Source organism: Lichenostomus cassidix, chromosome 8, assembly GCF_008360975.1.
Source record: "Lichenostomus cassidix isolate B80296 chromosome 8, HeHo_3.0, whole genome shotgun sequence".
Lineage (NCBI taxonomy): Eukaryota > Metazoa > Chordata > Aves > Passeriformes > Meliphagidae > Lichenostomus > Lichenostomus cassidix.
Window position 1 is genome coordinate 15,680,749 of NC_139489.1, and position 25,812 is coordinate 15,706,560.

At 40.7% G+C, this 25,812-nt stretch overlaps 1 long non-coding RNA gene across 1 annotated transcript; it reads right to left on the bottom strand.

Moving 5' to 3' along the window:
- Positions 1-614: 614 nt before the first annotated feature.
- On the bottom strand, positions 615-23,835 carry LOC146433913 (uncharacterized). Its single transcript, XR_014853618.1, has 3 exons — positions 23,776-23,835; positions 1,194-1,686; positions 615-926 (listed from the first exon to the last, which is right to left on the bottom strand). It is a non-coding gene; the product is annotated as an uncharacterized LOC146433913 (long non-coding RNA).
- Between the last annotated feature and the right edge of the window lie 1,977 nt (positions 23,836-25,812).

Here is a 25,812-nt window from a genome sequence, read left to right on the forward strand (position 1 = left end):
ACAATAAATTCCAATTCCCATCAAACAAACTGTAATGAGTCATTAACATCCTCCCACTCGGAGGGAGATCATCCTGTTGGTCTGTTAACAGAAACATAGCATTTGCTGTCAAGCCTTATTCCCCTCAATTCAGAATTAAGTCTTTCTAGCAGCGAGAAGTAAAAGATGTTTCCCTCTCACTCTCTTCCTTTGATTTCTACATTCTTCTTCCCAAAAATTAGTTTGTCAAGTTCATAATGTGTAATTAAGTATAGCAGACCTGAGCACAGGAGGGATCTTTAAGAACTTTACCAAACTCACTGGTGACCAAAGAGTCAGATGAGGCCTCCAAGCTGAGTTCCTTTATTTGGGTGGATCAAAGCAATATTTTCCACTGTCTTGGGGAACAGAGTGCAAGCAAAAGTCTTCAACAGTCTAGTGCTATTTTTCCAGTAGCTTTTCAGATAGAACATCAGTGTCATGGCAAGAATGTAATTTTCCCCATGCATTTTCAGCCATGGTTGTTCTTGTAAGGTTCTCTTTGGCCATGTTATCCTTAGAACTAGGACAACTGAGATTTTAATTCAGAACTTTATTATAAAGTAATATTTAAAATATACGTATACAAACCACTGCAGCTAATAATTAGTATCAGTACAGAAAGAGTCTGGAGAGGCAAAAAGCAGAGGAAAATACATGAGAGAGAAACATAGAGGAGGGGCAACAACAAAATGAAGTGGGAATGGAAGAGCAATTTGTTTTCATAGCTTGGGGGAGTAAAGGATCAAGCCCACTGCAAGTGTTCACAGCCAGAGTCCCTCAGATAACTGCACAAACGCTGGTCAGCCCACGCACTGAGGTATTACTGAACATGCCACCCCAGCCAAAAGGGAAATCTCAACACTGAGCAGTTTGTAGGCAATTTGTATACTGTCGCTGTTGAGCCGCTAGCAGAGAAAAAGACCCGAGTTCTCAGTGTGGCAAGAAAGAGGAAATTTATTATTTTGATTTCAATATATATAGACTTTTCAGAGCTCGCCCAGATTGGTCAGCCAGAAACCTCCCCCTAGGCCTGATTGGCCAGGCCTGAACTATCCAAATCTTGAGACACTGTTTAAAAAATATTCAAACTTTATCTTTGTTTATAAAACACAACGGAATGGTCTCACGAGAAAGACCTGTGCTAGCCACAGTATACTGGCACAGGTGTGCACCCAGCAGCTCTGCATCCATTGATTCTCCAGCTGGGATATTTATATGAACAAGCTGCAGCTCTCTTTTAGGCTGGCTCTCCCCTCTGCAAAGCTAGCATATGAAGACAAAGAAAAGGCAGGGACAAATCTGGGGACTGCATGCCTTCATCTTGCCACACCATGTAAAGGCAGACAGAAGGTAGGGAAGAAATGCCATCCTGCTGGAAAAGTGCTTCCTATGCATAACCTTGTGAAGTAAAGCTCTTGGAATAGTGATTAAAAGCAAATCCACCACCCCCTTAGCAGCTCGTGTCAAAGAAGCTTAAGCACAAGCCTAAAGTTAACCAGATGTTTAGGTTTCTGCTCGTGGGGCCTGTGCTGACTCTGCAGGATTGCTGGTTTATAGGACTGACTCACAGCAAGCCAAAGCCCTTAATTCTGCTGTACCTCTGCTCTGCTGATATGTGCTCCTTGGTATGCACACTCTGCAAGCACTGACCCAGATGCCAGATTTCTGTAACATACACAAAGCCATAAAAGTACTTCTCAAACTCTAGCTATCTAGTTGATTCAAACAAAGCACGTAAGTTTCTTGAAAATTAAATACAGAAATATTTGTGTGATACACAGGTACAAAAGTTTTCATAACATTATCATTCACCCAAATATCCTAAAATGCCACAGTAAAGCAATAGTGGCCAAAGACAAAAACGCAAGAGAGAGTGGAAAATACAGATTTTGTTACAAGACATTCTTTTCAACCAATGACATGTTAAAAAAGCATCATAACCACAATGTCTATAAATAAGTGTGTTACTTGAGTTTAATCTCTGAAATGTTCTTCAAAACTCTTTGCCCTTTTCTAGCCTAAATTGTCAGGTTCTTCCAATGGACGTTATCTGCTTTAGAGATAGACTCCACTGCAGGGGGAAGCTCTAGTTGCCAAGCACTTGGCAAGACAGATTTGCAATTAGGTACTTCCCTCTACCCTAGGGAAGCTGGGCTATAAAAAGGGAGCAGGAGGCAGACCCGGATTTAACCAAAAGAACTGCACCCACTCCAAATGCTGCATGCCAAGTTTCAAAACAGTCTGACTTGCAATAAAGCTTTAAAGATAAGTTTCCAGCAGCCATCTTAACAGCCTGCTGAATGCACCCGCACAGGCAAGGATTTAATACAGAAATACAGTCCATACTGAGGCCTGGGTAACTCTTTTGCCAGAATTAGGACGTATGTAGAGAGCAGGCTCATGCATTCCTATCAAACTCAGGCCATTAATTACAGTTGGCAAGCAACACATATAGGAGACAAGACTGGTTGTGAAACAGATTGCAAGATGTGTTGGTTAAAATCCACGCCAGAGGTACCTAAGCAGTCTGTGAATATATGAGTGTATTCCCTCAAAAGATTATTGACTACAAAGACAAGCTGGCAAACAGGTCCTTCACCGGTGCTCCTTGACACACAGTAACTGGCTTGTTAATCAAGTTACACTGAAAATACCTCTTTCTTAGAGTTGTCTTTTCAAAAAAATTGCTGCAGATGCACACATCATTTGGAAGGCAGAGATAAGAGGGTTACAAGATGCTCAATTCACAATTTAAAAAAAAAGGTATTTTCTAGTCTTTTCTCGTTTCTGAAGCATACAATGAAGAAGCAAGTTAAATGATCCATTTAAGAGGAATCAGTAGAAGAAAGTCTTTCTCTGAAAGGTTGAATGTATTTACTCCTTTCACAGGTGAGATTTGAAGTGATGACAAGCACATTGCTCCTCTCCTACCTGGTTAAATTTGCTGAAACATACTAGTTCCCCAAGAAATTCAGCTGCACAGAAAGAGATCATCTATCATGGGGGTAAATGCACACATGCAAGTGCAAGTGATCTGAACCATAGGAATATGAACTAATGCAATATGGAGCATTTAAGTGCCGTGGAAAACATTCACATTTACAGTTTAAAAAAAAATCAAAAAAAATTATAAAATGAATAAAAGATAAATTTTATACTATATTGTTTATGAAATTCCTTCTATTAACTATTCTACTCATTATTTTAAAACTAGATCTAAAAATTATTAACAGCCTATGTAAGTGTTGGCTGTACCTGCCCAGTCAGCCCAGTACAAAGGACCAAGCAATCCTGCTTGGACTTTCAAACAAATTCCATTGCCCCTGTACAAAGAGAGGACACAGTGAAGCACAAAGAAAGAAACAGGATACTTGTAGCAGAAAGGAATAAAATCCTTTATGCAATTGCTGGATTTCTAGTAGCACAGAACCTGCATAATATCTTTTCCAAATCTGATTTTTCCATTAGCTTTCTTAATAATAAACAATGCTAGAGGTAAGATAGTTCTTATTCTCATCCCTAGAGAGCCATACTTTTAAAGTGATTGCTCAGATGGGGCACTGCTTGAGGCACCAGAATTCTGCAGTATCAGGTTAACAATCCTTTCAGAGGAACCAGAGACTTTACTTCCAAAAGATACTGGCAGTACCTCATGACCTTCTAAATTTTATATATATGTGTTTTAGTCTGGTTTTGTGATTATAAAGCTGTAATACGAGAAAATTTTACAAAGTATCTTGCTTAGGGTGTTGATGATGATAAAAGTACGTAATTTCAAAACAAAAACGAGTTTAGTTCATGTTTAAAGAATGTACTGACAATGACCATCTCTGAGTAAATTGAGGAACGACTGGGAACCACAGCAATATGAAATCCATTCTTCTCTGAAATACACAGGAACTGTTTATTTCTTCATGTGCTCAGACATAATCTGGATTTTCATTTACTTTTCACTGCAGCACATTGAATGAGAGCTATAGCATCCTGGTTAATTAATTATTACCAATTCCCCTCCCCCCCTTCTCTGTTTTGATTCTCATTCTACAAGACAGGCACAGTATTTCCCCTCCTCCCTCCTAATTCTAGTTAATATTTAGAAAGAACCAAAAGTCACCTGAAAATATTTGCTGGTATTTAGCAAGGTTTTATTATATATTCCTTTCAAAACAGAAGTTTGCTTTTACATAGCATTTCTAAACAGTTGAAACTCAGCCACTGCTGTGTTGCTGGAACTGCAAGACCTGATTCAGGTAGGGTTGGCCTGTCTATGATCCACGAGGACAGCCTTGGCAGGTAAATATGGAGTTTCCAAGGCTCAGGTAGGCTCTGCCAGGGAAGGTTTTGCCCCTGGAGTAGAGACATTTTGGTCCAGACGGGTTGAGGAAAGGAGGAAAGGGAACATTCACACAGCACCAGGTTCTAGTATGGCACAGCTTGCTGCTCAGCACCCATGCCACTCTCCACTGCAGCAGGGCTGAAAGTAGGATCCTAGCCTGTTCTGCTTGCTTGCCAGGGTTTTTTTGTCTATTTTTTTTTTTTTTAGCTTGTCCTTGGTGGAAAAAGTAGGCAGAAACTGTTGTTTTGCATTCTGACAACGTAGATAAAATTGTTCCAACCCTTCCCATCAGAGATCAAGGATCCCCCAACTTTGGCACCTGCAATTGGGCAAAACCAAAAGTTTCCACCTGTATTATCTCTCTTCTTCTTAGGGGAAACTGAGGCAGTATTTTGCTTAAGAGCTCTGTTAGTTCAAGTCTAACATAACTATCAGAGTTCAACATTATAAGTGTTGAACTCTGAAGTTCTCCAAGTATCACCACACATAAAATAATTCTCAGATTTGCAGCAAGAACCTCAAAGCCTGGTAACACACTGCAGGAAGAACACTGAAGAAACTTGCCCTCACTCTGGTCCCCACATCAACAGGAAATTTGTGAAACAAAAGCCTGAGCTCATCCCAAGAAGCAATCAATGCCTTCAGTATCCAGGAAGAAGATACTATCTGAAAAGAGAGGTCAGGAAACATGCTGTCCAGCAGCTTAGTCTGAGTACATGCAGTCAGACACCTTGAGAAGTTTTGTTACCCCCTGAGAAGCATGAATGGCATGAGATGAAGTTGATTTCCATCAGCTTCTCTAGCAGTTCGATGAGGTGCAGAGGAGTTCAACACCACACTACTGTGGTTGGTGTTTCTCACCCTGGGACACTCCTGTGCCTTTGGCATGAGCATCAACTACTATCCAGCTGCAAGGACAGGCCACTGAAGGCCAGTGAAGAGCAGCATGAGCAGGGCTGCTCCGTGAAGGGCTGAGAGCCAGAGGCCAAGGTGGCCCAGTGCAGACAGCCCCCTGATACCCAAACTGCAGTCTTGCCACGTGTGGCCAGGATGGGTGGAGCTGGCTGCTGGCACATCAGCAGTCCCTGATAATGTGGAAGGGATATAAATTGGGTCCAGGGTCTATGCAGAGGGTCCAGTCAGTAGTAAAAGGAGGTGGAGCTGGATCAAGGGCACAATGCAGACCCAAGGTGCATCCAGGAGGTAGGGCCAGGGGTGGAGATGAACACACTTAAAAAAAAAAAAGACAAAGCTTGAGCTGAAGCACAGCCCCAGGGCCTGTGGGTGCACTTGGGGTCCCAACATAGTGGTTCAGACCTTAACTGGTGATGTCCTTGTGGGAGGCTGTTACTATTGTAATCCTATTGCCTTTATAATCGTGTTTCCAAAAAGAAAGACGGCTGCATTAAGACTCTGTCTCTCTCTTAAGAGAACAGTTTTTAAACCAGCTGTTAGGGTAATTTAAGCTCATGCTGTCAAATAAATTGACCATGAAATTTTTGAGGTTTAATTCATTTATACCTTTTAAAATCAGCCTGAGGGACTTTAGAGTTGCTGCTCAAGTGAGGGTTTCATTGCTTTAACTTAGTATTGAAAACATATTACTGTCATCTCTCAGTCTCCATTTGGGCCTTTCATACAAGCTACTTCCTGCCACATCACACTCATTCATTTCTGGTTTTCTATATAAAAATCACAAACCCGGCGTGCGCCTCTTACGTAACCCCCTGCTAACAGACTTAGGAATCTGGGATGCTGAGCAGCCGCAGATGAGTGAGAAGACTTGGCAAGCTCAGAATTTACTTCCTGTGAAACTGGAATGCAGAGCAGCTTGCTGTGCTTTGGAGTTTGTACAGTAATTATTCCACTAAAGAGTTAGTCTGAGAAATGAAAATAAGGCAGACATTGGAGCAAGCCTCCTGCCAAGCCAGCAGAGTGGGGCCCAGCTGAAATGAAGTATTTTAAAGTAGGTCAGGACACCATATTACACCTACAAGTGGTCACTGTTCTCAAATCGCCTGTGCATCACTGGGCTGTAGCAGAACATGCAAAATCAGGAATCCAACCGAACGTGACTCAAAAAAGTCAGCCTGCCCTGGTTCTTCTCTTCTAACTCCTATCCCAGCTTCTCTATGCTCAAAATATTTCCAAACTGATTGATTTCTAATCAGGTGTCTGCTATGAGGAATGAAAGGGGAGCTGGGCTTACTTTTGGGAGCACTGGATCTACAAAGAGCTGCCTTGTTCTCAAGCTCTGGCACCAAGGACCCCAAATGTTTCCAAACACCTGGAGATGTTGCTTCAGGACAGACTGCCCAGCCCCAGAGTCCTGGGCTGGGACAGGCTCACTGACCCTGGCAAGATACCTGCCCTCTCTGAGCACTCAAGAGCATTGTGAAAATGGAGTGCATTAAGCAACAAGAGATTCCATAGGGGATCTCACACACTAAATTCAGAAAATATTTGCAAATCCTCTGCCCCTGAAAGAACTGGGCTGAATTGCTGTTCCAAATCATGAACAGCCATGTTTCCCAGTGGAAACGTAGAAACACATGTCCACTCCTCCACTCCAAGACATGTGGCTCACTTTCTGCATGAAAGCTTGAATATAACAGTGATAATAAGTTTCACACTGCCTACTCAAGGCAGTGTTATCTCCACCCTTGGGAACTCTGGAGGGGGGAGATGGATATTTGGATGGTTTTGAATACATTTTACAAACAAATTTGTAAATTCTTTTAAGTTTACCTGGTACAGGAGGCAGAATAGAATTGTTCAATCTATACAAAAATCCCTGCAAAGGACATTCCTATTATATTGGTGGCAGAATCCACACACCTGCTGTTGCCGGAAGACCAGACCTTCCAAATCCCACTTCCCTTTAAATTTCAACCCATTTCATACCCAAGCAAGTGGTCCAATTACCACCAGTGTCACTTGTCAGAAACTGTTATGTAGTAGAATTCATAACTCATTAGAGGTCCTCCTCATTTGTGCCTCTCCAAGCAGAGATGACTTTCCTCAAACTTGAACACAGAGCAGCTTTTCATAACTGAAGCAGGATTGAGGTATGATCATTTCTTCCCAGTCTGAGGGTTTCACCACTGCATCACTCAGCAGGTTACTGGTAAATGTCTTCTCTTTTCAGTATTGATGAGTCCATGATGAACAGAGTTCATCGGCATGGAGTCCATGATGAGCAATTAACATCCTTATATTCCCTGTTTCTTACAGGGGTGACCCATTTGCTGCAAGAAAATGCAACACACTGACTTGTAGCTCCACTTGTCTGCTCTGCTAAACTACGATGTTGTAGCTCACATCTGCTTCTCTGCTGTTTCCCTGTGATGTGGAGCAGGAGTCACCACCGTGGGCTCCAACTGATGGAGCTCCTCCCGTGCTAAGGTAGAAAGTGAAATACAAGCTCCTCCACCCACCATTTCCCACTTGCTTTACTAATTTTAAAAACCCTAAGAAATAACTAAATCTGTTCATTCTGCTGAAGTTGGAAATTAAATCCTCTCTGTCTTTTGACAGGTATAGGGGTTTTGTATTTCAAAAAGAGTTACTTTTGTAAGTGACACTAGTAACTTCAATTAGAATCTATAGAATACAAGGGTTTCCTGATTTTTTTCTTCCTCAGGATATAAATATGTCACCAATTAAGGATGAGATCTAGAAACAGTTAAATAGTCCTTGCTCCCTTCAAGATAATGAAATCGCTCACATGAGACAATTTTGAAGCATAGCAGATTTCTTAGAACATTTCTTTTGGCTTAAAGTATTTAGAGTAAGATTCCTAATTTTCCAACAACACAGCTGTTATATGTCTGGCTTTTAACCCAAATCTGTTTGTATCATACTAAGATTCCCAGTGAATAGCTGCAAATCCTCAGGGCTGATTTTCCTTAGCATAGAAAATTTATCCCATAATCAATCAATTTTTGTATTAGATTACTTCAGTTTAACTTTCTTAATTTCCTTCGAGGATGCATCTTGTCAAATAGATATTTGATAAGGTAAGGGGTAGCTCAAGTCCCTGGTCCAAAACCTGGAAGTGAAAAGTTCTGGCCAGCGTCTTGGTAGGAAATTTTCATTTCAGGAGAAAAAAAAAAGCTAATTTATCAAATGGTCCTCATAGGGAAGAGTACAATTTGCCTGAGTATAATTGATTTTTATCATCAGCAGCATTCATAAAATTTAAATTCTAAATGAAAATATTTATAGCTACTGTCTCACAGAGAAAAATCAAAGAGAAAGACTTTTAGTTCTCTAGACCTTTTCTTGCACTTCTGAAGCTGGAATCAATTAGATTTTCTAAGTTTAACAAGTCTATTTATTTATTTGAGCTACCTATGAATAGGAGGCAAAAACCCAAACTCCCTCAGTATCCAGCTTCCATCTGAGTGCAGGCTAAATCAGATTTATTCAACAACCTCCTGACTGGGTGGAGGCAGTGGGAAATACTTGGCCATACTGATTGTTCCTGACAACAGTTGCCCTAAAGGAAGGTGATAGTATACTACAGAGAGAATTGTGGGTGTTTCTGTGTAGGGAAAACCAACAAAAATCTCATATTTTTTCAGTACGCTGGTTTATAAATCTAAACCAAATAATAATATAAACAACAATAATACATTAAATGAGATACCAGCATATATCAGGAATCCAATTTTGCCCAACTCTACATGTCAGCAGCTACCATGGGAGGAATTGTGTCTGTTTCCCCATCCCTCTCATGGTGATTAGGCTACTTTAACCCATCTGTAACACATGCACGTTCATCACAGAACCTTCATCTCCCCAGAAGTGTTGTGCACAACCTGAAGAATTCCAATGTACAAAAAGCCAGGATCATCGTCCAAACTCTGCAACTCTTACCACCAAGCTCAGGCCACTGCATCTGGGTACAGCCTCCCATGTGCAGACCACCTCCTCTGAGATGATAAAGATGAGTCATAAACAAAATCTCCTGAATATAAACCTTTGAACAAGACATTCAGGGTAGAGACATGTCAGAGCACATAGTGACCCAGCCATCACAGAGCAGTGTTGCCTAAGAGTACATTTTCTATCAGAAGTACAAAGCAACAACAGTGTCTTTCAGCCATCAGATCCTGCCTTTGTGGGACTGACTCCAGTATTGACTGACTTGTGCCTTCTGCTGTTCCTGCTATTCAAGTACATAGCTGTACACAGTTCCATAATTCCAAAGTTCCCCTTTGCAATTTCTTACATGTATGACATATAAGGCAAAGCTTCCTGGCAAGCTGCTGTGACTAATCTCTTAATTTCTTTGTGCTTTCTTCCAGAATAGATTTGACTGAGCTGTCTGTAGTCCCCAACAGCAGCTCAGTTTCAAGTTAAACCTTAAATAAGATAGGAATTGAAGGATAATCCCTATGTCCTATGGAGAAATGTCATAGACCCTTATGGCCAGAATACAGCACATAGTTTTCAGTGAGTTTCCTTAAATCACTAGTAGGATGACTTGAAAAAATAAAATGTATGGTATGACCAACTGTAGGTTTCACTATGTTTACTTTCTAGATTGTGACAGTAATCTACAGATTTCAAACTCTTGAGATGTAATGCCTGAAGGATGCAGCAAAAACACCTTTCCTCCAGAAACACTCTTCGTTTAAGAGGATCCCTCCTGCAGAAGAACATCTTCTGCCCTCCCACACACCCATTCTCTCACACTGGCACAGCTGCTTTTTTGACCTTGCTGCAAAGTGAACCACAGAAACAATGGAGCACCCCATTGTGTCACCTCAGAGAGGCAGATCATCACACAGCTGCACGAGCACAACCTAGGGGATAATGAGCTGTAAGGAGAGCACAGAGGGGATAAAGGGGCTAGGATGTGTGAGAGACATCCTTTTTTTCTAATAGACCTTACTAGAAGAGAAAATTTATCAAATTATACTTTCAAGCTCATTTAATCTGAATTAATGGATAACACACAGCCATTGAAAAGGACACATCAAAACCCCCCATATGCATATATAGAGAACAGCAGTTCTACATTTTCCTTGTTTGCAATTTTTAAAAATACAAATTATCTGTTCTCTGCTCAGTGCTTTTGAAATCATATTCTCTGCTCAGTGCTTTTGAAATCATATTTTTCTGGAGATTTTTTTTTTAACTGGTACTACGACTGCATCTGTGTTGATGCTGAAGTTTGAAGTTCAGAACAGAAATAGCTAATTAAGAGTTTGATTTTTGGACAAAATAACAACACTGCCAAGGTGGTTTAAAACCAGCTCAATTTCCCATCCATCCTCACTTTTGAAAAGATAGCAAAGCAGTTTTGCCTACATTATTAAACAAGGAATTCCACATGAAAGTAAACATGCAAGAAGCATCTCCGGTGTTGTAGGGCACTAGCAAGACTAGAGGTGCTCAACTTTTCCTGTTTGTTTCAGGCTTTCCCATCTCTGTACTTTCCCAGTATCAATTATGTCTATCTATTAAAAAAAAAAAAAAGCGCTGTCTCAATTCCAAAGATATAATATTTGATTTAGCATGCTGCTTTTGTGTGTTTCTGGAATTTTTTCTCAAAACATATTGTGTCCCTACCAAAACTTTCCATTCAGAAGAACACTGGATGCAGGACACTAAGAAAAGATGGGAAGTTATGTTGTGCAAACAATTTACTTATAGTGAATATTCTAGAATTTTCCTTATCAAATAATATTCACTGAAGAAATCTAGGTGAAAGTAATTTGGCTGATGCTATTCTTTCCACTGCTCCATTCAAGTCAGCAGATGAACGTTGTCTCTTGAGGATTTCTTGGCTTTGCAGAAATTCTGACACTATTGTCTGGCGCTTTGAGTGTTACAATCCAATGAGTCCCAGCTGTTTATTACCCCATCTAGCATGTTCTTTCCCTCAACACATCCTTCAGTTAAACAACTGATACATTTCTCCTAGTAGGCCTTGGGTTTTGGTCTGATCTCCTGCACTAAGGAGGTTTTAGTGATTGTACTTTTTGTACATCTACATCTTGTTTATCCACACACCACTTTTGATTTTTCTACCAAAACTGCTAAAGAGTAGAAACCTCTAAGATTTTTTAATAGCTGGTCCATAAGATAGACCTAGATTTCTTGCCCACAAGGGGACTATTTGTATTATGTATACAAGTATACATAAAATAACAAGAAATCCATCCAGAGGTACGTTAGGAAACCTGTGAGCAGAAAGCCTGAAGCCTGGCATCAACACCTGGCTGGATTTCCACGTACACAACCTCAACTCTTTGGGAATACCTACTGGTATAAGGCATGTTCAGGCTTTAATATCTCCTGAAGTAGAGGCACATAGTACATTGTACTGACAAACTCCCAGCCCCTTGAAACACATTAACAGAACTGCAAAAATCTTGCTGTTCACCTTCTTTTCTGTTGTCTGTTTTCAGGTTTACTGTTTTTTTCCCTAGTTTTTCAAGTATTACAAGTTTGCCACTATAGCTTGTCTCTCTTTTTCTGAAAAAGACATCTCCCTTCGCCATTACATTTCACAAGGCTTTAGCACTGAAATTGCCTTTCTTATAAGCAGTTAAAGATTGCCATTTATCCATGATTGATTATTTTACAGATGTTTGCACAGGGAAGATCCTGCACATCTGCTTGCATCAGCAGTATTTTCTTTTTTAAGCAAAAAACTGCTAACACTTTGAATTTTCTCTCATCAAATAGTTTAAAATGTAGAATGCATTTCGTTCACAGAATTATCTATTCCCATCTTTTTACACTGTTTGTTTAAACTGTACTGCTTTCTGATGTATTACTCCATAAATGGCATGGTTTACAACAGAAAATTCTGAAACTGCCTTTATCTTTTTATTTTCCAATCCCTTGCATTACTTAGTTCTATTTCTAGTTAACACAAGCCTATTGTAGCCAGCAACACTGACTGTTGCTATGGTTTTGCACTCCTTATGTTTTGTGTCCATTTTCTACTGGTCCTTTTTCAGTTTTTTGTCATGTTTTTTGTTGCTTCATCTATGATTAATCTCTTTATTGACTCACTTGCTTAGGTATCATTTGGACTGAAATAATCTGATCACATAGCAGGAATACTTCCAGACTTTTGAAACAGTGTTACAGGATATTATGCTTAGAGTTAGATGGCAGCCCAGCTCTTAGCTATCTTCGTTTTCCTCTTGGGTGACTGCAGGGAATGAAGCATACTCCACATTTTTTATGGTTGTATGGATGGAATTGATCTTCAACTGAAAATAATTTTATATCTTATTACTCCTTATGATGTGTAAGCAGGCAGGAGGTCGGGATGGAGCCTTTGTAAAATAAAGTGAGCAGCCCCAATTTTATTTCATGGTTCTAGCTTCTGGTGGCTTGCAGCTGGGACTCTGGTTGGTTTTCTGACTTTGCCTGGAGAACACTAGGTTCAGACTTTTCTTGGATTCAGTCATTTCCAATAGTTCCAGCAATTACTGTGGAGTTGAAATCAATTCAGAGTAGGCCATTTTCACATCAAGAAAGAAATTAATGTCTTTATATTGTGAGCATGGCTCAGTGCAATATGCACCTAACTCCTGTAGATGCTTTGGACAAGGTTGGGCAAAAAGAGGAAAACTAGAAAGTAGAAGTTGATAGTGTTGGTAAAACTTATTCCCACTTCTACCAAAGCCAAAGGTATGACCCACATAAACACTCCCCATCACAACTGCATATTACACAATCAGAGTACTAAAAATAGCAACAAAACTTATATGGACATAATACTATTTTCAAATCTGCAGCCAGATAGTTCAGCGTTCAATACTGCAGGCCAAATTGTTTTTCGTGCACAGAGTGGCTGAAAATACTGTTGAGTCTTTGTTTTAATCTCTCTCTAACACAATCCAACCTTCTTCATGGGACATTTGCTGTCCCAAGGGTCCCCTGTTTGGCTAAGTTGGACCGTGGTTGCCAAAACTTGATATATATAACCAAGCAGATGATCCAGGTTAACCTGGTGAACAATCATTGCCTAATTTTTCACCAGGGATGCTCTCTGATTTATCCATTCACACTAGGTAATGTTTGCCACTTTCCCATCCTTATCCCACTTGTAATTGTACTGGATGTGTGGTATTCACACCTACGGCACCAAAACTGGATCAAAGAATTCTGCTCTTTCCCACATATTAAGAAGTCTCCAAAAGTAATTATACTTTACTTTTCGTTTCTTAAAATTCCTAAATTTCCTTATGCAGGACTTCCATACTACTAGAGACTAATTTGTATCTTCTGACTCTTTTCTGTGGGTTTACTTTTAGGAATGTTGTGAAATGTACGTAACAGGACAGAGCAAGACATGAATATAGGCATTCCCAACTCCACAAGATCAGGGACACTGAAAATGTGCACATTTACTCTCAATATTCACGTTACCTTTTCTTATGTATATTCTCTAATATTACCTTTAAAAAATTCTGTCTTATCTGTTCTGAACATATCCTGCTCTGCAAATACAAGCATGCACAAAGAACATGTTTGGACAAAAGGCTGCAAGCTTTCTCTTCCAGAACATTCCCCCTCCTCTGTGCATATCTAAGTACTTCCTTATCAGGGATTCAGAATTTGCCGATTGCAAAACAGCAACAAAATATCTAGTCAAAACCCACAAATGGCAACACCCTTTCTAATTAAATATTTATTTAGTGCTGAAGTTCACATATGGCGCATTTACAGTCTCATTATTTACAAAGTAGTATATTTTCTATCAGATTTTTATAGGGAAAATCTACTTTGCCAGGAAAAAAGAAAAATTACTTTTCACTAGTGAAAAATCACAGTGGAAATCCTGCTATTAAAACCCTCCTCATAGACAATATCAAAGAATCATACCAAATAAGGTTTGTAAGGATCTTTTATTTAAATAACTAACAAACTATTTATACTTTTACAAGAGTCTGTCCTATTTTAGCAAATATTTGGCAAAGTTATTTGATTAAGAGAGCAACCTGACCTTCATTTAACATGGTGTTTTGCCATAACTTATTCTTCCATCATTTTAGTTTAACTACACAAATTTTTTGACATCTTTAGGTTAAGTAATACTTCTCATAACTTGATTAAGACTGGATTTGCGAAGATGAGTTGCCTGGGATCTTCAAAAAAGCTTTTGTACAGACATCTTAGGGCTGAAATCACTCTCAACCACTTGTCGTGCTGTATGGAGAACAGCATGATCACCTCTTGTTTGATCACTAGTTGCATCTTTCTTTCCCTGAACAAGCCTTGCTTTAGAGGCAATTTTTAACCTCTGAAAGCCTGTTAGCAGCTGTGATTTCTGTTCTCTGCTCAGACATTGAAGTGCACCTTGTCCCCATGGCACATTACCTAATGTAGTGTCTTATAAAGCAAATTTGTACTCAGCAAAATCGAAGGACAGCTTGGCACTAGTGCTGTAGAGAGCAAGGCAATGAGGCATCATTTTACACCCTGCAATTGTCTGCACTCAGATTCTAAAAACTCTTGAACTGTGCTGCACAGTTTAAGCACGTTCTACTGCATGTTATTTATGCACATCCGCAGGTGACTAGGACAGATGTGATGGATTACCTGGCTCAGTGCCCACTGAGGTTAGCTGGAACATTTCCACTGACTTTAGAGAGCTTTGCACAAGGCTGTTAAGAGAGGCTTTCAGTGAGAGAAAAGTTGCATTCTGTCAGCTCTTATTAGCATTAGCAATGTCAGACTAAGAACCCGTTAACATTTTGGATATCTTGGTGAAGCCAAGGGGTGCAGAAAACACACAGTCCCATGGAGCATTGCTCTGCATTCAGAACTTGATTCTGCTTTTGAAAACTTGTTTCCCCTTAAAACAAAGGGGAAAATATCCTTTTCCTCAATTTTTCCTCAGTGTGGTCTGGAATCTCACACTAACAAATGCTCTTTCCCAAGAAACCAATTCTTTTCCCGAAAATCAGTTTAAGCAAACAGTGGATTTCCCAAGGCAGCTGCCTTGCATGCACAACAGTCTGTCCCAACCCAATGGAGCCTTAGTCCAGGGCAGCTGTGGCACTTCTGACTCTTCTGGTTAAAATTCCCTGTAGCCTTTGTGGGTACGCAGCCTCCATGCTTAACATGCATGCATGCCTTGTTTATAAAAAAGGTTTCAATTAATATCCCAGGCAAAAACCATGCCAATAAATAAAGATACAATAAAACCTCACAGGAGAATACTGAATAAAGAAGGAATAGTAACAAGCAACAAGAACCAGCTTTTTGAGCCCCATAGGGAACTGAGAGCATTCAGCAACCATCAGATTCAAGCTGTTGATAATTCTCTTTTCCTGTTTCCTTCAAATTAAACTTCTAGCATGAATTGCTATCCAGAATATGTGCATCAGTTCTACAGGATTATTTACACAATGCTCACACTTTCCTGCAAACTTTATCTTTGCATCTATTGCACACAACTCCTCACTGTCAGTTGCACTCCTGAGACCAAGCAGGATCAAGCTGCCTCGTTAAAAGCCATTCCCAGTGCAACTGAGCTAATTGCAATGAAGTGCTGACAGAGTGCCTTCACTTACGAGGGAAATGTGCTGTGGTAAGAGTGAAAGAGAAGGAATGTCGGGATGGAAGGTGACTCAATAGCTTGTGTATTCCCAGGCCTCATTTCAGTTAGAATATTTTTGCTTAAACATGCACTTCTGAATTAAGTAGAGTTAATGTTTTTCATGCTTTTTTCTTTTCAAAATTTTTCAAAATTCCAGGATACAACTGGAGGCACCCCTCCAGTATTCTGGACACATGGCCCACAGAACTAAGAATTCCAGCATGGGCATATCCACCTTGACACACACCTTCCAAGAGATTTTACAGAGAAGGGAGAAGATAGCCTTTGCAGGGTGCTCAGGTCTAACGTATCTAACATGCTCTTGGACCAGCACATTCCCAAAGAGAGTATGAGAAAAGAGCACCAGATACTCCTTCCCACTTACCAGGGGAAACTCCAACACCTCTGCGGACCTCTAGGGAGACAGCACTTTGTCCACAAGTGGTGTCCCAAGCCACTTAAATTTTATAACATAAAACTCAAGTTAACTATAGAGAACTATCTGTAATCACAAGTTATTTATAATTGCCTTTTCAACCATAGTATAAATTGTGAGGAGTATGTATTAAAAAAATTCCACAGAGAGATTTTCAAGAAGACTGCAAGAACTGATTGATCAGTGGCTTAAGACACATGTCCGAGGAAGCTCTGTCTTGGCAAGCAGGCTGTACCATCCTGTCCTGGCCCTGTCTTCCAAATCACAGAACTTTTGCTTCCCTCAGACTTCAAAAATTAGTTGTTCTATCCTGAAAACCTGATTTACTGTACTCAGTTAAAAATTATTTTGTTCTTGTGACTTAAAAGGACTGTGTCTTTTCTTTGGGGGTAATATGTATCCCACAGATTTTTCTCTCTTGTTTTTCCTAATGTATCATCATCTTTATCCTCATCTTTCTTAATCTATTCCTGCAATTCTGAAGGAAACCTAAAATGTGAAATTTTCACCTCCACTCCACTTGATCTGTTGTTTGTGTATTCTCCTTCAGTTTTTCCATCTACAACACTTACTTTAGCACTCAGCATTTCAAGAAAGCCAGGAAAAATTATAGTTCCTTGTATCTGGAAAAAATGTCTTCAGACAAACCCTGGTAGTCTGCTCTGTCTCAGCTTTTTCCCCATTGGCACCCACAGCCAGGGGGGCACCCTGCAGTGTCACCCAGCTGGAGCACTACATTTCAGGCCAAGGGATTTGAAAACTTTTTGCTTCTTTTTGCACGCCAAAAATACATTCCTCCCAAGGAATTACCCAGGTAGATTCTTTCACAACCAAATGCTTATAAAAGATGGGATTTTAGTTCTAATACATTTCTTCCTAAAGCAAAGAGACAGCTGTCCCTACATGCTGCACTGGTGCAGCACCGCTGGCCTGCGAATTTTCTTGTGTGAAGTAATCATCTAATAAAGGTCAGAAATGTAGTAATAACTAAAATATGTACAATAACTAATATAATCTTTCCTAAGCACTTAAGAACCCCTGTTGTCTGCTGATGTATTTGATATGTTTCTGCTAATGGCAACTTACATCAGCAGAAGGTGTCTATGGTGTTTTTCTCAGCATTGAATAAGGCTGACCCTTGTGAATCATGCACAGGCAGAAAATCGCATATTTAAAGATCAATTATCTTTAAAAAAAACGCATCACCTAACTATGAATTGGTCCTCATAAAAACAAAATTGACCATTGCCAAAAAAAAAAAAAACTTACACAAAAGACTACGTGTGGAGATGACAACAGCCTTCACATACCTACAAGACACGATAAAACTACATTTGATCTAAATAAAGTAGCTAAATAAGTTTAATAGCTCTGCATTTCAAAGAAATAGACACCAGAAGCCACTGGCCAGGATATAGGTTGATGGCAAGACTTAGACTGTTTAAATCTGAACTTGGCTTCAGCAGTTCCCTTGGAGAAGGAGCACTAACAAGAGGCTAGAGCACTGCAGGGCTGCAGCTGTGGGAGCCCAGCCCCCAGCCTGGCCAGTGGTTCGTGGAGCTGGGGGCTGGGACTCGGGCATAGCACTCGCTGGAAGGCAGGCTTGGATGTCTCAGCAAGGAAACAGCATTATGCTTATTTCCAGTGCTTGAGGAAAGAGGACATTGTGTACTATTTTGTGTGTGTGTGTAGAACAAGTTGCATTTCTGCCAAGGAAACACACGCTCCTGCCAGTGTCTCCTAACAGAGCAAGCACTGACTGGTCTTCTGGGCAGAGACAAGAGTGAACAAGAGGAGTCCTGGCACCCTCCTCCTTCTCCCCAGTGAGGGACATTCATGAACACGATTACCCTCATCAGTTCTTGTTTTTGCCAGAAGCAGGAAAAAACCCTTAGGTGCTTAAATCACACGTCAAGTATAGAGACTAGTAAAGCCCTTTATTGCAGACTGAAGTCAGATTTAAGTCAGAGTGGTTGATGTGCTTGGGTCAGCTATTTGTTTTTCTCTTAAATTTGTTCCTGACCGCTTCATTTGCGGTGAGGTATTTGTGTCCTTTTATTACTTTTATTATTTACATGAGACATAAACCAAACACACTTTCCATCCTAACTAGCAAAATAGTCCAGTGGTCTGTTTCTCTTATACAGAAACAGCCTGGAAGCATGACAGCTATCTTGCCTCTCCTCACGTTAGTCCTTAAACAGGCAAGACTTTCTCCAAGGCCAACTGTCCTGATCCATCATTGCAGGCTATCAGCAATCTCATACCACCACAGTGACATGATGAAATACCAGTTCCTGCCTAACTTGTACTTCTTCCCAGCACTGCTTAATGGTTCAACAACCTCAGTAACACCAGAGGTTAAGGACAACCAACAACCTGCCCATCAATTTTTGTACAAGGCATTATTCACTCAAGTAGGATATAAATCAGCAAAGACACAAAATAGTGATTGCTGTAAACAGAGTTTGCATATTAAGCTGTGTGCTGTCCTGGAGCTTTTTGGTGGACAGAAACCCCTCAGAGCAGAAGTGGCACCCAACTTTATTTTTTGTTCCATAATGGGGGTATGAAATGACAGGCCGATTAAGAGTTTGTTTAAAGTCCATGGTGGCAAGTATTGTAATTTTATCAGCACTCTTCAATTTTGTCTCCGAGACCTGTTCATTAAAACCCTCAGATTTCATTAAAAATAATAAGTTGTTTGTAGCTGTCTTTGTACCTTTGGTTAATCCTATAGTAACTGCTATGCAGATCAGAGACCAGAAATCCACGACGAATTTAAGATAGCCAAAATGAATAATAGTAGATGTGATCAGAAAGCCTGAAATGTAGTGTTAACTGAACACCATAGCCAACAGGGCATGGAGGTAGAAAGCAAAGAGGTGTTGTGAGAAGAAACTAAAATTTAAAAAAAGGAGAAGAAAGTAAAATGAAAAAAAAAAAAAAAAGACAAAAAAGACAGCAGAAAGGTCAGGAGAAAAATGCGTATGAATGTGTATGGAAATAAGCCTGATTAAGAGCAGGAATGCCTGAGGGAAGCAGTTAGGAACAAACAAATGAGAGGCAATTGATGCCATGTAATTAATGACATGGCAAATGCTCACAGCATATTCAAACAAAAGAACCTGCCTTCCCCAGTTACCTGGGGTAATTCATTTCCACCAGTTCTTGCTGCTGGTTTTGGCTGATTCACCAACACGGAAAATAACAACTCTTCCCTGCAGATGCAGCAGAGTGCATTTTGAATATCCCTGAGACACCTTTTCTTTTTTGTTAAAATAAAATTCTTTGAGCTTTCCACCCAAACACAGGCAGAGGAGGACGTAGAGGATGGGAAGTGCACACACTATGGCAACCTCTCACATGCTCAAATGCCCACAACAAAGGAGATGGATAGAGTACTGTACAACATCCTTAAGGATCCTCAGACCTGTGACCCACTTTATTTTCCAAGGCAGAGTAAATTTGATCACCAATGGGGAGGGCATGAAGATTCAGGCACTGCTGCTTTAGACAATACCATGCTGCAACACACCTGTGCTTACACCAAACACACCACTCAGGGGAAGAATCTTAAACCATCAAATAATAATCCTGATAGTATGGTAAGTCCAGTGTGGGGTACAATTGCTAAACAAAGTGCACTCTTTCACATCACCATTTGTATCAGCAGCTATCTCAGAAACACTACAAGGAAAAGTTGCTCTAATGACCTTCTATACCTTAATGGGTCTTAGTTGTGTCATCCAAGGCCAGGTAGCATTGTCTGCTGCTCCTTGAGTTAATAGTGACTGGACTGTTGAATACACCCTTCTCATATGTGAGTTAGCACAGCAGAGGTCTAAAAAACTCAGTGCACAGCCTTGATTTTTATAAATCAACTTGCATAAAAATCTTGCAAATTCCAGTTAGATTATGATATGCAAACCCTACAATATAAATTACAAAACAGACCCCTGAGAACAAGTTCAACAGCTTCAGAATCAATATTCCACAGAGTGCTAATTGTGGCAACAAACTGTGTTGAAATTCTTGTATCCCTGATGGGTTTCCAGCTTTCATTTTCAGATGTAAACAGTCAAGGAAATCATGTTCTGAGTTCTCTCTTTCCCTAGAGAAAGGAATACGTAGAGATTTCCAAAGCTTTGTGAATTCCTTTGGCACCTCCTAGTTGAGACCTCAGCTTGCCAAAGAATGAGTATTTTACCTTGTGACATTTCTCAAAAATGTGACACGATGTACTAGACATTTGGTCAGCGTTACATTTGTTAGCATATTTCCATGGGCTTGACAGTGATTTGGTCCCCAGCTGAGTGGCTTTAGTTAGTAATCATTTTTTCAAGGCTACATGTAAAATGAAGTTGTTGAACAGAGAACCACTTTTTCAAAGTGTCTGAAAGTGTGAGCTTGAAGAAAGAACATTCCATACTGTCCCACCTGAGGCTATTTTTTGAGAAGAACATGGACTGTGACCATGACAGGGAGGTTTTGGGTGAAGTTCTGTCAGGAGGTAGCTACAGCAAGTCTCAGTACAGACCAGTAGAGAAGCTGTCCATCTGCCAAGAAGAACAGGCCTGGAGAAAAGGCATTTCTTCTCTTTTTAATGTACTTGTTCTTAGGTACATGATGAAATGGCTGGATGATCACCACCCAGTCATTACTTTGAAAGAATAGCTCTGACAGCTGTGGGATGAAAAAGGGCTGCCAGAACAGGGGGTGGGTTGTACAAGGATTTCACCTTGAAATCTGGACCTCTGGGTCATGCCTGGGAGCCACAAGTTAAGGTTCAACCGATTCCTAGGGTTAGGAGAGAGACACAGCTCCAAGCAGGGACAGAATGCAAAGGGGTAACCAAAATAATAGATCAGCCACACAAAATTAGTAAATACTAAAGTATTCATCTGGGCCATAACTGGGCATTATTATGTACTGATCAGCCAACATCCAAACTCTGGGGTTAGTGTTAGGGTAAAGAGGAACTCCTAGGGTTAGAAACACCAGGTGGAAAGGGGAACGTAAGAGAGGGAGGGGTAGGCTGTGCAAACAGTAGATCTCTGGTAGCTTATTCCTCAGGGCCATAGCTGAGAGTCATGGGCTCAGGCCAGGAACAAGGATTAAGGTTCTGGTTTGGGTCATTGTGTACTGGGGCTTTGTCTCTCTGTTAACCCTAAATCCAAGTATATTACCAGGCATGGACTGAACCTTTTTTCACACTCAACAGTCATTTCCTAAACTGTCGAATCCTTGTGCAGGCCACCCCTTCATTTTGTAACAACTTTTTGCCTCTACACCAGTTGTAGCCCTTGGCTTTTCTACTTTTTCTCCTTTTTGTAACTCTGGGCTACATTCCCCAAGATCACTGGAGCTCTTTCAAGAACTGATTCTTACTGCTTTTTCACTTTAATAATTAGTCTTGTCAAGCCAAGCTAGTCCTGAGCTGTGAGCATGTAATTCTTGGAAATCTTAGGGCAGTTCCACCAACTCAGGGAGCTGATTATCCTGTCCTTGAATATAGGCTGTATTTACTGGAAAAGAGACAAGAAATTAAAATACCCATTTGCTTACAGAGATAGACCAGCTTGCAGGTTGCTAACATTGCAAGCTGTAAGTACAGTGCTGTTGTAAACTATATTTGTGGCCATTTTCTTATCTTAGCATTAGTATTTTATGAAGATAAAGCACAAATATTAATGTTGTACTACTTGAAAGCATTAACTGATTCTATCTTTCAGCCCTCATTTTGGACCCTTGGAGTACAGCTGCAGAGAATAAACAGCCCAGGAAAACAACACTGCTTGCTGGAATACTAAAATAGGAAAGTGGTTGAGATGATGTTTCTGTATAAGATCAGACTACTTGCAGAAGGAAAGGGAACAAACACTACAGTTAATGCTGTCAACAGCTGCAGACCTGTAAACACTAAAATTATTAAGGCAGATTGTAAAAACCTATTGAAGAAAAACTACAGCAAACTTTTCACTCCAAAAGTAGAAATAGAGATTGGTTGTCACAAATAGCATATTGTATGTTGAGCAGCCCTCAAGACTCCTTGGGGGTTAGATGTATTTTGCAACAAACAACACCTGCAAGAGCACTACAGGGCCAAGGGGTGTAGTGGGTAGAACAGGAAAGGGATGATGATGGAAACCTTGCTAGCCAAGCTCACCCCTTTCAGGAAACATTACAATACCACATACCAAAGTGCCTGGCTTGTTTTTCTTGCTTTATCATTTGATTTTCCGTATGGTTTCACAATTAGCCACCTTGGTTCATGGTACCATTTCACATCTTTAGGAAATCTGTCTTATAAAATGTTTCCTCAAAGCAGTTTATAAGCAGCTAACAGAAACTCCCTTACGCTGGTTTTGTGTGTACAGCAGCAACACAACTAACCTGATTCCTGGAGTTCTGCCAAAAAAACAGTGTCTTTCAGGTCTGCTTAGCTGGCAAAATAGTATGGAAATAGTGGCCAAGATGAAACAGACATACTGATTTCTTGTAATTCCATCAGCATAAGAAGGCGATTTGGTATAAACAGAGCGTAGGGTGCAAAAAACTCCCAAACATGTACTGCCTCAACAAGCCAGTTGCTGTTAAAGCAGACATGGTACCTAGGTTACTTGCTATTGAACAACAGAAGAATTTAGTGAGCTCAGGCCATTGCACAACACTGTCTGCAAAGAAAGGGAGGAATTAGTTTTTCCAGACTTGGAACTGTATCAGAGACAGCTCAGATGCATTCACAGCTGGTTCTTATTGGACCCAGCATTGACGTGAGTGAGCACCAAGCAGCAAGTGACCTGGTGTGTGTTTGTCAGTGGAACTTAGAGCAGAGCACACCACAGTCATATAAAAAGTACCTCAGACACAGTTACAGACTGGCCATTAAAAATACCCATTATAAGCAAAACTGAAGAAAAAAACCCAAACCAACCCCAACATACAGATTTAATAATCTTAAAAAGGTTAAGCAACAAAAAATGAATGTAGCAATGGCAAACATTCGCCATGCTTCCTGATATCCACAGCTAAATCAGATTTTGCCTCAGGCTTTCTGCCAGCACTGTGTACCAATTCCCCTGGTTTTTGTGAAAACCAAGATTGTGCTGTAAATTAACCAAGTTTATGCTGCACTTGAATCACCCTTTGCCACTGGCCTCTTTTTTCAAACATGATGACATTAGACTGCCTTTGCAGGCCTGGGCCAAAACTAACAAATCTTGGGTACTTCCTAAGCATTTCAGTATGGGTAAGTATTCTCAATCTGCTCTATTTAGAAACATGAAGAAGTTTACTAAACCAATACACTTTAATATAGTCTTAGAGTTGCAAAATGACAGAAATTTAGTTGTTATAGCAGAAGTTATTTGCCTGTATTCATTTCTTTCCTCTGCTTACCTTTTCTCTTGAAACCTCATTCAATGACCAGAGTTGCTTAGGTAAACAACTAAGCATATCCAAAAGAAACAACAGCAAAAGTCAAAGAAAGTTCTTAGGTCAGCAACATTATAAAATGTCATTGTTTCAAACCACCAGTATTTTGCACAAGCTAACATTTCTTAAGATCTCAGCTTTAGTAACATACTTGGTCAAAGATGCATTTTTCTCTCACTTAGCTAGCAATATACTGCATTTCCTATATATTAGCAACATCGGCTCTGTTAGAAAACCAGGTATCTTTTGTGCCTTAAAAGAAAAAAAAGAAAAATCACTAATCCAGCCTTTCACCACTGAGGATGAGAAGCCATTTACATAGGACCCCACTCCACACTAATAAACCTACAGCAAAACTCGGCAACCCAAGCCCACGTTTGCTGGAATGGCTTTGGCTGCTGGCTGGCAGAGCATGGTCAGCCCCAGCTGTGCTGCATCCCACCGGAGCTGTCAGCCTGCTCCTGCCTTTCCCCTCCTGAGCAATGACCCCGCACTGCTCGGCCCTGGTCACTGCTCAGGCATCAGGGCACAGCTCTGCTCTTCTGCGATGCTCCCAGGGAATCCCGAGGAGCTTGGGGAGCAGGCAAAGGCAGATTCATGCAATGCAAACACTGAAAGGGTATAAAACCGCAGGAAAATGTAACCACGCCTAAGCTCAAGCAGCTAAGCTCAGCTCTGGGACAAGCTCAGGGTCCCAGCCTTGCCTGGGGCTCCGAGGGCAGAAGCTCAGGCAGCGCTCCGTGCTGCACTCCCAGGGATGCTCTCTCTGAGCTGCCACACAGAGAGATCCTCTGCTTTCAGTCTCCCAGACCTTTGCTTCCATGAGAAATCCTTGGGTACTGCCTTGGTGGCCAAGGAAAGGAACAATAGCCTTAACTTGTCCCAGGGGCTGGCCTGTCCCCCTCCCCAGCTGGCACAGACACACACCCTAACTCCCACCGCCACCACGAGCAGGATCAAAGTAATTGTCATATTTTAACTTTTAATTGCAATTTAAGTGGAAGTGGACAGAAAATTGAGCCATAACCTAAGCTCCTACTCCACAAAAAACAGCTTTTGCACAGACTTCAGAGGAGATACTGTGACATGTGAATTATTTAAGGATTTTGAAGACGATATTTCACTTTGCTTAACATGCACATTTTTCTCCAGAACCATTTGCCCTCCAACATGCCCTCCTCTCTCCCTGCTAGCAAAGAGGCATATATTTTTTTCATGAGTCTTAAGTGAAAATAAAGGAATGCAGTGCTTATCTGACATTCTGTTTACTCTTATATATCACCATTGTGTAATATCTGTAAATATTTTCCATATGTTAGCTAAAGCAATCCCTCCATTTCAGCATCTGTAAGATCTGTCCACACAGCCTTTAAAATTAGCCTTAATAAATTATTTCTGACAAAATTCAAATAAAGACAGTTCAAGGACTCTTCCCACCCCCATTCCCCCACTATTTGCTACAGCTTTACTCTCAGATACAAATTCACCACAAGGTTCATACTCATTGCATCTCTGCAATTTTCAGTTCAAAGGCCTTATTCCAAAAGTAAAAATCAAGTGTACTCATTTTTTTTAGGCTGCCTTACCTTCTCCTGCCAAGCTCAAGGTGGACTCCAGCACTGAAGGTGGTCGATTCCTTCCCCCTGCATCCTGTACCAGGAAAGAGTCCTCAGGCAACAGCCCCAGCTGGGACACACAGCTCACACACCTGGAGCCTGGGGCAGGTGGAGGTACTTGACCCACTGATGGTCACTTAACAAACCCTCCACTGGGCTGGGGAAATAACGACAGAAGGCACATACAAGAAGTCCCATTTAAATATTTTAAAAACAAAACACTACTTTTGGCACCAAAACCTCAAGATAATTAATGAACTGCACTGAGGAGAAAGAAGGAGCATTAGAATGGTTTCATGTAATCTTATTCCACAAAAGTCACTATTGCAATGAGGTGGTCTCCCCTCTGGAGAGAGTCCTATCTCCCTGTACAGTTTGCTGTGCC